Source organism: Mauremys reevesii, linkage group 5 (genome assembly GCF_016161935.1).
Source record: "Mauremys reevesii isolate NIE-2019 linkage group 5, ASM1616193v1, whole genome shotgun sequence".
Lineage (NCBI taxonomy): Eukaryota > Metazoa > Chordata > Testudines > Geoemydidae > Mauremys > Mauremys reevesii.
Genome location: NC_052627.1, coordinates 89,577,235 through 89,592,310, shown reverse-complemented (window position 1 = coordinate 89,592,310; position 15,076 = coordinate 89,577,235). Strand labels below are relative to the sequence as shown.

Here is a 15,076-nt window from a genome sequence, read left to right as displayed (position 1 = left end):
TAACCAGCTGGGTCATCAGGCAGAGACAATGAATGTCCATTTACATATTAGGTAAACAAAGCTATTAAGCTAATAAGTGGGGGAGAAGACAGCTTTGCATCAACACCCAGCAAGGAAGAGGAGCATGGACTGGGTTTTAATTTTCAGATAATATATTGCAAAAGATTACTAGTCTATAAAGCCAGGGAAGCTGAAGCTCAAGTGATAAGCAACTGAATCAACTGATTATATACAATATTTCTGTACTATAAAAGTGTATTGAGCGAGGTCTTTTATCAAAGCTTATGACATTGGTGATTAATATAATTGTGAACTGTATGTATTAACTTTAAATAAGAAATTATGGATATTCATTAATACTGTGCTTTACAGTCTGTGACAAACTGAATGGAGAAGCAGGTCTCTTCTAGACAGGACAGCTGTTTACTTGTCTTCAGTGAAATTAAGCAAGGTGTGACCAGAAACAACGGAAGGCATATTTACATACAGGGGGGTGGGAAAGCATTAGGTCATCCTGCCTCTTGAAACAAGGTCATACAGTTCTGGAAGATATAAGCAAAGACAGAAGCCACCTTTGGCATTCAACACTAGACAGACACAAGGGAACAGAACTCTTGCAAGCTGAGAAAAATGAGTCCTTCAACCAAGGCAGGGGTAGGAGAAGTCTCTGGAACTGAATATAGGCAAGAAACCTGCTTATGCAAAGATATTTCACCTAAGAAGACAAGGGAAGCCAGCATCTTGTATTCTGTGCAAGATCCTGACTGAGGAAAGTCAGCCATGACTGGGAAGAAGGAAGATTGGTGAGAGAAATCATCTTGAACGAAGTCTGTACCTTGCTAGATTAAGTTTTAGACTTTTAGATGCGTATTTTCACTTTTATTTGCTTGCAAACATCTCTATTTTTATTTCTTTTACTTGGCATCACTTAACCTATGTCCTATTGCTAATAAAGTTGTTTTATTTTTACTATAAACAAGCTCCATGCTGTTTCAAAGGAAGGGTATATTTACCCCAGTTAAGTGAATAAGCTGTGCTGTATTTTTCTCTTTAAAGCAGCAACAAAACTTATTATTTCTCTGAACTGTCCAGGTGAGGGCTGGACACTTCAGGGCACACGGTTTTGGGAAGATTCAGGACTGACCAGCTGGTTGTAACTAAGGCTGGTGGAAGCCAGAGTGGGGCTGTAGACAGGCTCCTGGGCTGAGAGCTGCTGAACCAGAACTGTCTAACACACAGATGCTTAGGGTGTAACCCGCCTGCTTGAAGGCTGATGGTGAGCGTCCCAGCCGGGAACTATAGCAGCAAAGCATTGTAAGGCATCCAGGATTCCAGAGCAAGTGGCAACATAGTCCCGGCCCTTACTGGTCTGGTTTGCCCCCTCAGAATGTAATAATCCTATAGCAGAGTCCTAGGATCCAGGTCCTGAGCACTTGCTGACCCAACATGAGTCAGAGCCTGGGCTTAGTGTGCAGTATTGACATACCCTCTGGCATCAGTGTTGCCACTGAGGGCCCCATTGCTCCTGATCATCTCAGATGGTCAGGCCTTCATTGGAAAGGCTCCAGAAGCCAGGGGTTATGAAGCTCCATTCTTTACATTTATCTGGGCTCTGCAAATTTGGAGGCTAAACACCTCAGCGCCCTCCACATACCAAACCCCACTTCCCTGAGGGATGCTCTAGGAGGACACTCTGAAGAGTTTTTTGCAAAGATTCTTCTGTCCTTCTCCACCAAACACACACACCGGTTTTTCCAGAAGAGAGTTCATGGCCCAGTGATGTTTCAAAATATAGCTGGCTTTCTGAATCTAGAAACATGTCTTTGTTAAAATCAGAAACCCCTGTGTTTCTCATTGACTTCTGCCAGACCTTCACATTTAAAATGTCCAAAGGCTTGAGTTCTGATGTAGAATATCAAGTGTGTGTATACAACACGAACACAATAATAACAAACAGATTGCAGAGCAATCTTACCCATATAGAGGGACTGAGGTGAAACAATTATTATTTCAAAACTATGCCAACAGAACTTTCTATTTTAGAAGCCATTTCTATAAATGTTTTTCTCCAAGAAATACACATAATTTTATACTTGAATATTGGAAATGTTAGCTGAACTAAGTGGTTTAATTTCCTTCCCTAAGCTTTCCCCACATTGTGCCATTTGGGTTTTAAACCTTGCAACTACAGACATCCCCTGAGATTTCACACCATATGGGAGAGGGAGGAGGAGGGAAGAGCAGGAGAAGATGAACAAATAACTCTTGGGCTATTAGGCTTTACTGTCATTTTGCTGTCCCTTGACTGAAGGCTGTGAGGTCTGTTATAAAACTATCCCTAATAACAACTTGCAGATTTGCTTATTAATTTTCCCTGCGGCGGTGAGGTTTAACTCATGTTTCAAGGAAGAAAATGAGTTTCTGCTCTTCTCTTAGCTATTGGATCCTTGAAGATCAAGAAGCTTGAGTGTGGGTGCTTCTGGTATGCTGTTCAGTTCTACTGATTACTGGTCACCATGTCTCCTGCAGGAACTGAGCTTCCACACTCCACCTACTGTGGCTGCTGCAAAAATCCCACTGAAAATGGGTGACCTGGCCTTGGACTGTTTTGATCTTGTCTGACATGGTTTTGAGGGGAAGAATCTAGAGGAACTTCCTTGCTTACACCCCAGCCACCTCCATTTATGTGGTGCTAAAACACTGGAGAGTCAACATGGAAGGGCTTCCATTGGCTGGGAGGTGAGATGTAGCATGCAGCAGAGGCAGAATTCCCTTCCTCTGCAGGCACAATGTCTCCTACATGCCCTGGCAAGAACACGGGCTTTAAGAACATGGGCTTTTAATTACGATGGGAAGTCACACAAAAATCCTGGATCATCATCTATGGAATCCCCCAACGGCATGTGATTATGGAACCATTACAACACCATTGTAAATCAGGGGAACCACATTAAAAGGTTCAACTATCTCCCAGTGCCTGAGGTCAAAGCTGGGCAGTGCCCATTTTAGGTACAGTGCTAGGTTTCCAGCCACATTTAACTTTGCCTATGAAGGGATGTTCAGACCATTCTGACCATAGAGCTACATAGCAGCTGGTATATTTATACAGTCCGAATGTTTACTGGACGCAGACACATATATCTTCATGCAAGAACACATTTTTGCCTTGTTATCCCTTTGTGGTATTATACTATATTGTTACTCTGGATAGATATGCTAAGTAATTCTATTATTCTGACTTATTCTACATTTAAACAGATGTTACTACCATATTTTTTGCATTCCCCAAAGTCAACATAACTCTATTAGTTAAAATAAATAAAACCAAGATATCAATATAAGTAATGGCATTCTTGACTTTTAGCCCATTAAACAATTTTGGATTTAAATTACAGAATTTCTATAAAGCAGAGACCTCTATTTAATGATAGAGAATGGAGTTTTAAAAGCTTCTATCGCTCTTCTGATGGAAACAAAACATAGTTCTGTAAGTGCCTGTATTTTATCTCTAAGTATCTTTTTTAAAGATTGGTATTCAAAACAATTCTGCCCTCTGCTGTTCAATTCTAAACTTGCTACAGTTAGGCCAAAAATTAGCTGGAAAGTGAAATCTCTTCCTATCTAACTATGTGAAATGTGCTTTTAAACTGTGCTCAGATCTGGTTTAATTTAAATATGTCTACAACACAGACATGAAAACATATTCTGGAATCTTAAAGTACAACACTTGATCTGAGCTCATAGAGCCGTAAAGTTGTGCTATCCATGTAAGAAGAGTGATTAGAAACTCCTTGAAAACCTAATAAATATTACATATTCCCTATATTTAGATAATATTTTCACTCTAAATTTCCGACCCTTTCCTCCTCTCTATTTTAAGGCTCTCTCCACTGCATTTGGTGCTATTAATGTTGACTGCACAAGAGATAGTTTAGAGAAGAGGTCGCCAACCTTTCAGAAGTGGTGTGCCGAGTCTTCATTTATTCACTTTAATTTAAGGTTTCACGTGCCAGTAATACATGTTAATGTTTTTAGAAGATCTCTTTCTATGAGTCTAGAATATATAACTAAACTATTGTATGTAAAGTAAATAAGGTTTTTAAAGTGATTAAGAAACTTCATTTAAAATTAAATTAAAATGCAGAGCCCCCCAGAGTGGTAGCCAGGACCTGGGCAGTGTGAGTGCCATTGAAAATCAGCTTGTGTGCCGCCTTCGGCAAGTGTGCCATAGGTTGCCTACCCCTGGTTTAGAGCCTTAGTATAAACACTGCCATTAGGATTCCTCAATAACTAATTTTACTCCAGGATAACTTTACTATGGGATAATTAGCGATCCCTCTGCAAAATTCTACTGGAGACAAAGCACTGTCATTTTACTATAAGGTAAACATGGTGAGGTTAACCAAGCACAGGGATAGTTTTGATGTTGCTTAGCTACCTGGTGATTAGTTATCCCACTGTAAAAGCCCCCACCTTTTCTGCAGTGAAGACTTAGCCTTAGGGTACATCTACACTGCACGCATCTTTTGGCGGTGAGTAGAGTACATACTTGCACAGTCCCCCTGGCACGGATATAAATAGCAGTATAGCTGGTGAGGTACAGCTTAGGCACATAAAGACATTCCTGAAGGGTGTGGGTAAATATGTGAGCACATACACTATACCTCCTCTATCTGCCCAAGCCATGCCTCTCTGTCTAACTGCTACTACCAGCAGTGTAGTGTCCTGCTACCAGAGCCTCTCTCCTCTAGGAAAAGACTCCCCCAGCAGGGAAAGGCTCCAGCTTGGAGCAGGGCTGCCCAGAGGGACGGGCAAGTGGGGCAATTTGCCCCAGGCCCCGGGCCCCACAGGGGCCCCCATGAGAGTTTTTCGGGGGCCCTGGCGTGGGGTCCTTCACTCGCTCTGGGGACCCCGGAAAACTCTTGCAGGCCCCGGGCCCCCGGAGCTTCTTCCGCTCTGGGTCTTTGGCGGCAATTCAGCAGCGGGGGGTCCTTCCATTCTGGGACCCGCCACCGAAGTGCCCCGAAGACCTGTGGCAGGGGCTCCTTCTGCCCTGGGACCTGCTGCCGAAGTGCCGGGTCTTCGGTGGCAATTCGGCGGCGGGGACCCCCCCCACTGCCATAGACCCCAGGCCCCCTGAATCCTCTGGGCGGCCCTGGCTTGGAGGAAAGGCTCTGCAAGCTCCCCACCACTGCTGCCCTTCCCCGCTGCAGGAAAAGACTCTGGTGGAAGGGGAAGGCTCCATCAGCTACCCATTGCTGGAGCATTTCCTCTCCAGGGGGAAGGCTCTGGCAGGGGGAGAGGAAGTGGGGAAAGGCTCTGTCAGCTCCCCACTGTTGGAGATCTTCCCCCATCACTAGGAATCTCTCTGGCAACTCCCCCCTGCTGGAACCCTTTCCCGGCCACAGAGAAGAGTCTGGCAGCATGAAGAGGGTCTGGTAGCAGGGAGGCAGCCTTTCCGCAATGCCTCCTCCTTGGCAGAGCCTTTCCTTGCTGCGGTGAAAGGCTCCGGCACTGGGGAGCTGCTGCTGCCTCGTTGCCAGAGCCTTTCACTGACACAAGTAGCTACACACCACTGTGTGGACATCGCCTGCTTTTCACTGCGATGTGTAGCTACACGTACACTACATACTGCTGCCAGTGGTGTGCAGTGCAGATGTAACCTTAGGTTCAGTATGCTCCACATCTCTTTTAAAACTGGGAATCCAGCTAACATGATTTAAAGGGTGGTTCACTTTGAAAAGGGACAATATAAAAATTGGTTCTTCTTACTCTGTCAATCTGCTCCATGTATGGATTCCATTTTATCTGTTCACTTCAGTGACAAAAAGTATGTTTTTACTACTGGCAGCCCTCCAGATCCAACATACCTCTGTCAGAGTAAACTGAGTTCTTACCTGACTAGCAACAGAATTATTCCCTAGGTTCCAACTGCACAGCCGTCTCTGCAAACCCCTGCCTTTCAATTCTGTCCTGTGTTATGCAAGTGCAACCCTATTATCATCAGTGGATGGCACAGATGAAATTCAGGCATAATTTGGGAACAATAGGTTTGTACAGAGGTAAATGAAGGCAGCAGTGGATCTGAAGTATGTTTATAGTCAGTCATCAGTGAAGATACACAATCCAGACAGAACTAAGCTTCATTCTCTAATCCCAATCCAAATTTACAGGGCAGAGAGCAAATAAGGCATCTTTTACTTGCATGCTAAATAAGTAAGTATGCACTTTTATCATACTTCAAAAAAAGATATTACTTCTTAAAGATCTTTTATGAGTTTAAAGAGACTGCATCTCTAATACAAATTCCCATGAGAATAGGAAAGGAGGTGGAATGGAAAAAAGATACGGACCTGTTAAAATGATGACTGTCATTAATTCTGTTTTAGGCAGCCTTCATTTTATAATTGTATGATGTATCTCCTCTAGGATAACCATTCAGGGAAACATCTGGCTTTAGACTGTTATTATGACTTAGGAGTTATTATGACTCCTCTACAGGGAGGAAAATTATTGTGTCTAGGGTGTACTATTTATATTCTGTTATTATAGTCCCTGAAATCAAGGACTGCAAAACTGCTAGTGTATCATACAGCCTTCAACACTTTTTCAGAATGAGAACAGTGACCTCTGCTGTTTTGTGCAAGATATACTATTTAGAAAAGTAAGCACAACTTAGAGACTTTCTCCCTTTCTCGGTAAAAAAGAAGCATAATTTTACACAAATGCACTTTCTATAAAAAAGAAAAAAGGAAATAAAAGAATGCTTGTTACAAATATTTATATGTTGTTTAGGCAGGAAATCTGGCAATTTTGTTGTGCTTGGATCCTAGTGAGGTGATTCTGGTATAGGCTGCATGAGGTGATGATCTGAGAGAACCCTAATAAAACAAAGATGCACTTACTCCTTCCTATCATATAGTGATTTTTTTTAAACTTGGATTGCAACCCTGCCACATCTCACAGCAGAGGAAGAACTGGTCCTTAATTTAAATCCACTCTGGAAATCATAAACAGCTTGTTGACAGAGGTCACAGCCACAGGGGAGTTCACAGTTGATTAGTTCTTCTCCACCGAGCTTTTGCAGCCAATAGGACTCACACTATGGCAGAGAAGTGTCGAACTAATGGGAAACAATTTGAGATGATTGCTAATGGTTGTGTCTGCCAAGTTCCTAAATAAATGGGAAACTAATATAACCATGGATTCTGTTACACCAAAATCACTGAAAGCTGCATCTGATACATACAGATTTAGACACTATCACTGATTTGCCATCATATTGTATCATATAAAACTGGGATTCACAACTACTAATTCAATTAAAAAATGTCACTTAGGAAACACGAAAATGATCCACTTCAGTAGTAAAGGGCTTAATCTGCAGCAAGAGAGATTTAGGTTAGATAGTATGAAAAACTTTCTAACTATAAGGGTAGTTAAGCACTGGACTAGGTTTCCATGGGAGGTCGTGGAATCCCCATCATTTGAAGTTTTTAAGATCTGGCTGGACAAGCACCTGTCGGGATGGTCTAGGTTTACTTGCACCTGCCTCAGCGCAGGGGGCTGGACTTGATGATCTATGTCCCTTCCAACCCTACATTTCTATGAGTCTCCTAGATTTAGGCTGCAGCAGTTGGAGTTTAAATTTCATCATCTCTTGATTTGACTTTTGTAAATTAAATTAAACACAGAGCAAATTTTGGGCCCTGACTAAGGTCATAAGCTGGTACCATAATAATAATAATAATAATAATAAATATAAATAAAATCATGGAATGAGACATAAACTAATTACATTTGCAATTATTGAGTCATACAATCACTGATAAACCACTGCAGCCCTGACCCCAGGTAGCAGCAAGTGCCTCCTGGTGGAGGGCAGATTGAGCTGTATTAATCACCTAGTTTTCCTGCAGGACTCCCTTTCAAAGGATGGAGGGAGATTTCAGGGGTGTGATGGAGCAGATGCTAATGGTCATATCAGGGAATGTCACTTTGCTGCGCAGCAATTCTGAGCCTGAGCTCTGACTATTATTATTTGTCTGGCGTGATACACACTAGTTCTAGAAAAAATTCTAGGCAAGTATTTTGAATTAGGGAAATAAAAATAATTTACATGAGGATGAACTTAGTGCCTGCAAGTGTATTAGAGATCGGGAGATTTCAGATTGCCATTTCTTTTATCTTCTCTTCTCCCTCCTCCACTTACTTTTTCTTCTCCCTATTTTTATTGATTTTCTTTTTTCCTCTATAGTGCCTTCATTTTCACTGGGTTTGTTTGATTTCACTGTACTTGTCCACTCTAATGTTGCTGTTATTGTTATACTTGTACGCTTTTGTGCAACTCTCAAAAAACAACATAAATAAACTAAATGATAAAATGCAAGGCATTAGGAACAAACATTACATCTTTTATTAAATGAATAGTTACATTAAAGATGCTAAGGGAGTTAAATATTCCACCTCCCCCTGTTCTGTCAGCCTGCTTACTATCTCCTCACCTGCATCAGACAACTCCCCTGCCAAAACCTATTCATGCTTTCAGTCATCTCACCCTGACTGCTGCGATTTCTTCCTTTCCAGTCTCCTTAAATCCTAGTTCTCTAAACTTCATCCCATTCAGAAAGACTTGGCTCTTCTTTTTAACCATATCCCAAAACAGGAAAAGCTTACCTCATTGTTGAATCTCAGTAGGTTTCCTATGCACTAACAAACAGCAAACAGTATGGCCAATGCCTTTTGAGTGGCTCAAAAAAGTCAGGACTGCTTAATACCCATGAGTTGACCAAAACCATCAGTTTGTATAAAAATAGATGAACACAATTCAGGATTATTTATGAATATTTTGGCAAAATGCTTTTAAAAAGAATTAAAATGCAAACAGCAATATCTCCCTTGATTTGTTGTGCTTTCTCCTTCCTTTTTACCTTCTTTTACTCTTCCTTTTATTTCCTTCTCCAGTGTACCTTGCAGTAGCTTTTCCTCAATGCTGGTCAGTAATCTGCTTTGACTTAAGTTTTCCATAAGGTTAAACAATTGTTCCCTCTTTCCTTATCTCTCCCTCCCTCTTTTCTTCAACCCTCACCCATTTTTTTTGCATTTTGTATTCTTCCTCCTGCCCCAATATTTTCTTCAATGTTTCCCTCGCTAGTCTTCCTCTGTATCCTTGTCTTCATTTTCATCCTTACTCCCCATCTCACCTAATCTCTCCCCCTTTCTTTTATTCTCTATTTCTCAGCCTCTCTCTCCTTTTCCTACCCCGTTTCCTCATTGCTGATCCAACAATTTAGCATTCAGTAACGTACCACAGGAAAGTCCCTGGACATGTCACAAGTACAGTAGTTAAATGCAGTAGCAGCATTTAAGATGGTCATTTATAATCTTTTAAATCAGAGTGCTGGACAAGGGACAAAATGTGAGAGGCTTCCTTGAAAATCTGGGTTGCTTTGTGGTTCATGGATGTGCAGTTTTCATATCAACTGACCTTAAAGAAACAAATGTTCACAACTCAAATACACAGACACATAGGTATGAAATGCAGGGGAAATATTAACATACAAAATGACCTGTTATTGTATAAAAAATTGAAGCCTCCTTATTTAATTTTATATAACCTGATGCTTTAACATTTTATGCTGGCAATTTGATTTAAAAATGCAGTTCAGTTCAGAAGAGTTGTGCCATTACTGGTGTTAATAGAGAGGTGCTGGTGAGCTGTAGACTCACTCGACAGACATTATAACAATGAACATTATTTTATTTAAGTATTATTTGCTCTAACTTCTTTACAACTAAATATTTATTTACAAAATTTATAGAAAACTGACCAAGACCCTGATCTGGCTAATTTGGGTGGACTCGGTACCAGTTGACTTCATAAAAGGTTTATGTGGCTCCTGGGTCCACCCACGAGATTAAATTACCAAAATTGGGGACCAATTTAAGACATGCTGTATGTGGGTGGAACTCTCCAGAAATGAATGATGTGGCATCCACTTACACCAGATCTGAATTTTGTCGAGCCTTCTGAACACATCTAACTCTGAATGCAAGGAAAATGGGGTTCTACTTTATGGTGGCTCTTTACTTTAATGTTCCACTTCAATGTAGATGCAGCGGGCAGTAACAGCTACAGTTAAGGCTGCCTGCTTCCATTCTAAAGGCCCTTTTCCAGTTGCCCATAACTGCTAAATGTTAACTGTTAGGCCTGAAATGTTCCACAATCAATTTCTTCTCAAAAGGTCAATGTTTTTGGAATACAGGACCAAAAATAGTTCAGCCACTTCTGAGAACACAGACTGTGGGAACAAAAATACATTTTTGTTATTCTACGTTTTTTTTGCAAACGTTTTTTGAATAGCTCCAGCACCAGGATGGTAGTAGCTAGAACGTTTAAACCTGGGCCTTAGGTCGGCTATATACTTTACCATGTTCTGGTCAAAATCCATTTTAAAACTGACTTTTTAAAATGTACATTATGAAATTTTAACAGTCTAGAGTTATTTCATAAAATAATATTAATAACTTGAACATCTATAGCAATTTCCATCCAAGGATTTCAGAGTTCATTAAAACATTAATTAGGGAATTTAACCTCACAGCTCTCACATGAGGCTATTATTTATGTTATACAGATTGGGTAAACTGAGGCACAGAGGGTTTAAGTGACTTGTATGATGAGGCAACAGCAGCACTGAGAAAAGAACCCAGATCTCTTGGCTGTCAGATCCTTACTTTAACCACAAGAACAGGCTGTCCCTCACATGACATTAGATGTACCCAATTTGCTAATTTCAGTCTAATTTCATTCTGGCTTTTTTCTGTTTTCACTCTGAACATGACACATCACTGAGGTCACTCATATTTAACACTAGCAGCCTTATTTTAATTCCTTAATTATAGAGTTTTAAGGGGGGAAAGAGTATGTTTCAGGTTTATTTTAATACCAAACATATTCCCCAACCGGGCAGGGAGCAGTGTGAAATGTAGTCTCTACTAGCATGGACAGTGCAACATGCCCCTTTCACCCTGCATCAGCCAATGGGCTGGAGAAAATAAAAAACTTTTGCTAGAACTTCCTACCATGATTCACTTCCATCCACGGTCAATAAGTATTAGAAACATTTTATTACATTTGTTCTCTCAAGTTGTCCTGATATACATAACTGCACCATGGTTTTTACATACCAGCATGGCATGTTTCATGCTCATTTTCAGGGAACTTATTACCCATCCAAAAGGAAAAAAATAGCACAAAAAGACAGACTCTGATTAACTGAGGCCAGCTCAGCAAGAGGAGATCTATGAATTATTACATTTCTGACCCTCACAGCAATGCAGATTCTGGGGCTTGCCAAGAACAAATTAGGCTGTCTGCATTTGTTACTCAACCCCAGGAAAAAATCCTTCCTTGTAGATGGAAGAAACAAGATGCTGTGCCAATGCTAGAGAACAAAAACTAAAGCCTAACATTCCCTTTCCAAAGTCTCATTTGGAGAGTTTCATGATTTTTCAGACGGATGATATGACCCAAATATTTTAAAATATAAACACAAATTAAAAACCTGCAAAACCAAGCCATTAATTTTCCTCTGAGAAGGCTAGGCTTTGAATTTCCATAGCTTTGTGTCAAACACATGCCCCCTGGTGGTCCCTCAGTGCCATGGTGTGAGAAGAGCTCCTGCCTTCCCTGAATCTGGGACCTATGGGGCTCTGAAGGTAGGGAGCAGTGCAAACATGACTCCCAAACACTCTGCTATCTTCCCAGTATCACTTCCATTTCCATGTACAACTGGCTGTCCCTCTGTGTAGGAATAAGGTACAACAGGGCACAGACTCTGGGATGCTTCCCTTCTTTCCAAAAGCATCACAAAGCCTGGCACATTAATAGGTTGACACAGATACAAAGAGGAAGCCCAAACAATTTTCTCTGAAGCTTACACTGAAAACCCATCTAGAAGATTGAAATAAACTGGTCAAACTCCCCTTTCTCCTGAAGGCACCTTCTTAACAGAACACAGTTCGTGTGGCACCAGCAATGGTAGCCTAATTTTTCAAAATGGGTATCAAAAATTGGGCACTTAAATCCATATTATAACCCTGGAGTGAGTGATCTGATTTTCAGAGGTGACGAGCACCCACAGCTCCCAATGAAAATCAAAGGGCTTGTCTTCACCGTACAGTTACCTTGAGTTATAACTCAAGTGCTACCACTAACGCGAGTTCCATCCACACAAAAACCCCTTTCCTCCAGCATGGTGGTGCTTTTCACTTGAGTGGAATCTCAATCATTGGGGATTTTTAAGAGTAGGTTAGACAAACTCCTGTCAGGGTGGTCCTGCGATCAGTGCAGGGGAGTGGACTAGATGACCTCTCGAAGTCCCCTCCAGTCCTACGAGTCTATGATTCATTTCATGATAACTGGCTCTCCTTTTGCTTCTAACATAGTTCATAAGATGAATCAGAATTTGTCTTATTCTGTGTCCCCTTAACAGAGAGCAAACCAGTGTTTACAAGACTCTAAAAATTGAGTCAGATGATATAACAGCTTTGAAGGGAGCATGGTAGGTTGTTAGCTCCTGTAACATTTCTATTCTATTTAAAAAAAAACATGAAACTCAATATTAATCTTTCAGGCGGCCTCAAAAATCTCTTAGGCATTATTTAGCATAATGAAAAATTATTCAGAGTAAGGGCTTATTCCTGCCTGTGATACAAAAGATGAATCTTTCCTAAACCTTCCATTTTTTATGTTGAAACAAGCAGTCACTGACTAGAAACCCTTCACTTAAATATTGGTTTCTCTGCATTTGCTCTGTATATACACAAGTAGTGTTAAGGGCTTGAGTTTGTTCAAGACAAGTGTGGAGTGTTGCACGTACAGTATTGGCAACCCCAACCATTCAAAAGTCATGAGTCAGGCTCCAAAAAATCATGAGTGGCTTAAAAATTATGGGATTTATAAAATATTAAGTTGCATTTACCTTGTGGTGTTGGAATATTTTGGAGTCGCATTTTCAAGCTCTCCTCTGCAGCCATAGAAACGTACTTAAAAAAAAATGCAGGTGGTTACCTGAATCCAACAACTGCTTTCTATGAAAAACCCAAAATATTGGGAAACTTGGGGAAAAACTGTGAGAGTTGGCAACACTGCAATGCATAAATGTAAGCTGTACGGTGATGAACATGACAGGGAGTGCAGGGGACCTGATCCTGCATTAACGACAGTGCTAGTGGCCACCAAGTTATTCAAGCCTAGCAGCAGGGGGAGCAGGTAGCTAAGTGCCTCATTTGCATGCTGAGGATCACACTTCACCTCAGGATTCCTCAGACATCCCCATTCTCTTGCCTCTTTTTGTGGTTTTCTTACCCTGTACAATTTAGAGACGGGAGCGTGGCTGTCCAAGGGGCTAAAGAGTTGTTTCTGCTCAATGAGGAGGGCTATGCTCAGTGCTGAACTTCACTTGCACCCAGGCCTAGCCTCCACTCACACGTGCGCTGGAGCACAACTACCTTGCACTCCCCACTGTGCGCTTTGCAAGGCTTCGTGGCATCGTGCCCTCAATGTACTTTTTGTACTTGCAAGAAAAGAAACCTTCAAGACTTTTACTGTAAGTAAGATGATCTCTTTCCTCTGTGAGTGGTAAACCTGCAGCTATTCAATTGCACTCCATAAATATGAACCATATGACCACCTGTAAGGAAAAGCATAGTTGTTACAGGCTACAGCTTAGGATCACCAAGCACCAGACCTTTTAAATGCTTGCACTGTGACAGCTTAGCCTGTGGACCTAAGACCTGTTCACCAGGTGGGACATTGCCATAACAGATATTAACTCTCCCCTTTAACCCCACCAAAAAAGTGTTTTGCCAGTGCCTCACTTGACATGGATTAATAGATGCTAATCTCTCTCGCTTTTCTCCCTTCATTCCAGGCCCTGGCGTGCTTGCCACCATCTCTCTTTTTTTCCTTTTCAATTTTCTCTCCCACTCTCTCTGTTTTCTACTTTATTTATCTTTACATTTTGCTTTTCCTCTATTTTTGCTCTCTCCCTGCTGTCAGATCCCCCTCTGGAAGGAGGCATTTCTGCAGAACCTCTCTGTTCCATTCCAAAGACTGCCAGCCATGCTGAATAAGAAACACTAGGGGCAAGACTGCAGCCAGAAAGCTCATTTCACCAGCGGCCTCATCCAAATTAGAACCAAGAGCACCCAATGGTGGCTCTGTGGAACTGGACTGCAAGTGTCCTTTCAGCTCAGCTGAACGCCAAGAGAGCAGAAAAGAGAAACGTGGGATGTCTGGCTGCTGTCTGACCTGTACGTGTGCAGTGCACTCCCAGACAGCGACATAAGGGTGGCAGCAGAGGGAGAGCAAAGAGTCTTTAAGGAGTTGTCTGCAGATGTACTCCCAAAGATGCAGTGAGCACATGATGGATCCAAGATCTCTTAGCTTTCTCTGCCCATATAGTTTCTTTACTCTGCCAATATTCTCCCCGCCCCTTGACATGAATCTATGGCTCCCCAGGGGGGCCCTGCCCCCGATTTGGGAAATACTGCTTTACAAGGTCAAAGTTCATATCTTGTTCATTAGTTAATTTACAGTTGTCGGCAGGGGACAACAAAATTACTGTCAGGAGCAGAGTTCACACCATCTGTTGTTCCTATTATTTGCCTAAAGATCCCAGGCAAGTTTTGCAGACCCATTGTGCTAGGCACTATATAGACACATAGGATAAAATGCCCCTACCCCAAAGAGTTCACTTATGTTTCTTCATGAACGCTTCATCCCTACAAAGTAAGGAATCTATAACCAGTTCTCCTTCCTGATTTGCCTGATTGCCAGCCTTTCACACTATTGTATGCAGTGTTGCTGTAGCCATGTCGGTCCCAGGATATTAGAGAGACAAGGTGGCTGAAGTAATATATTTACTGGACCAACTCCTATGGGTGAAAGATAAACTTTTCAGCTAAGGACATAACTCAAAAGCTCGTCTCTCTCACCAACAGAAGTTGGTCCAGTAAAAGATATTACCTCACCCACCTTATCTTTCACACTGTCTTTTCATACACTTGT

The 15,076-nt window shown here is 41.6% G+C and overlaps 1 protein-coding gene across 2 annotated transcripts in view; it reads right to left on the bottom strand.

The window, feature by feature from the left end:
* The window catches only part of SCFD2 (sec1 family domain containing 2), a 306,757-nt gene that overhangs the window by 66,467 nt on the left and 225,214 nt on the right, over window positions 1-15,076 (bottom strand). The gene's annotated exons all lie outside the window — the stretch shown is intronic.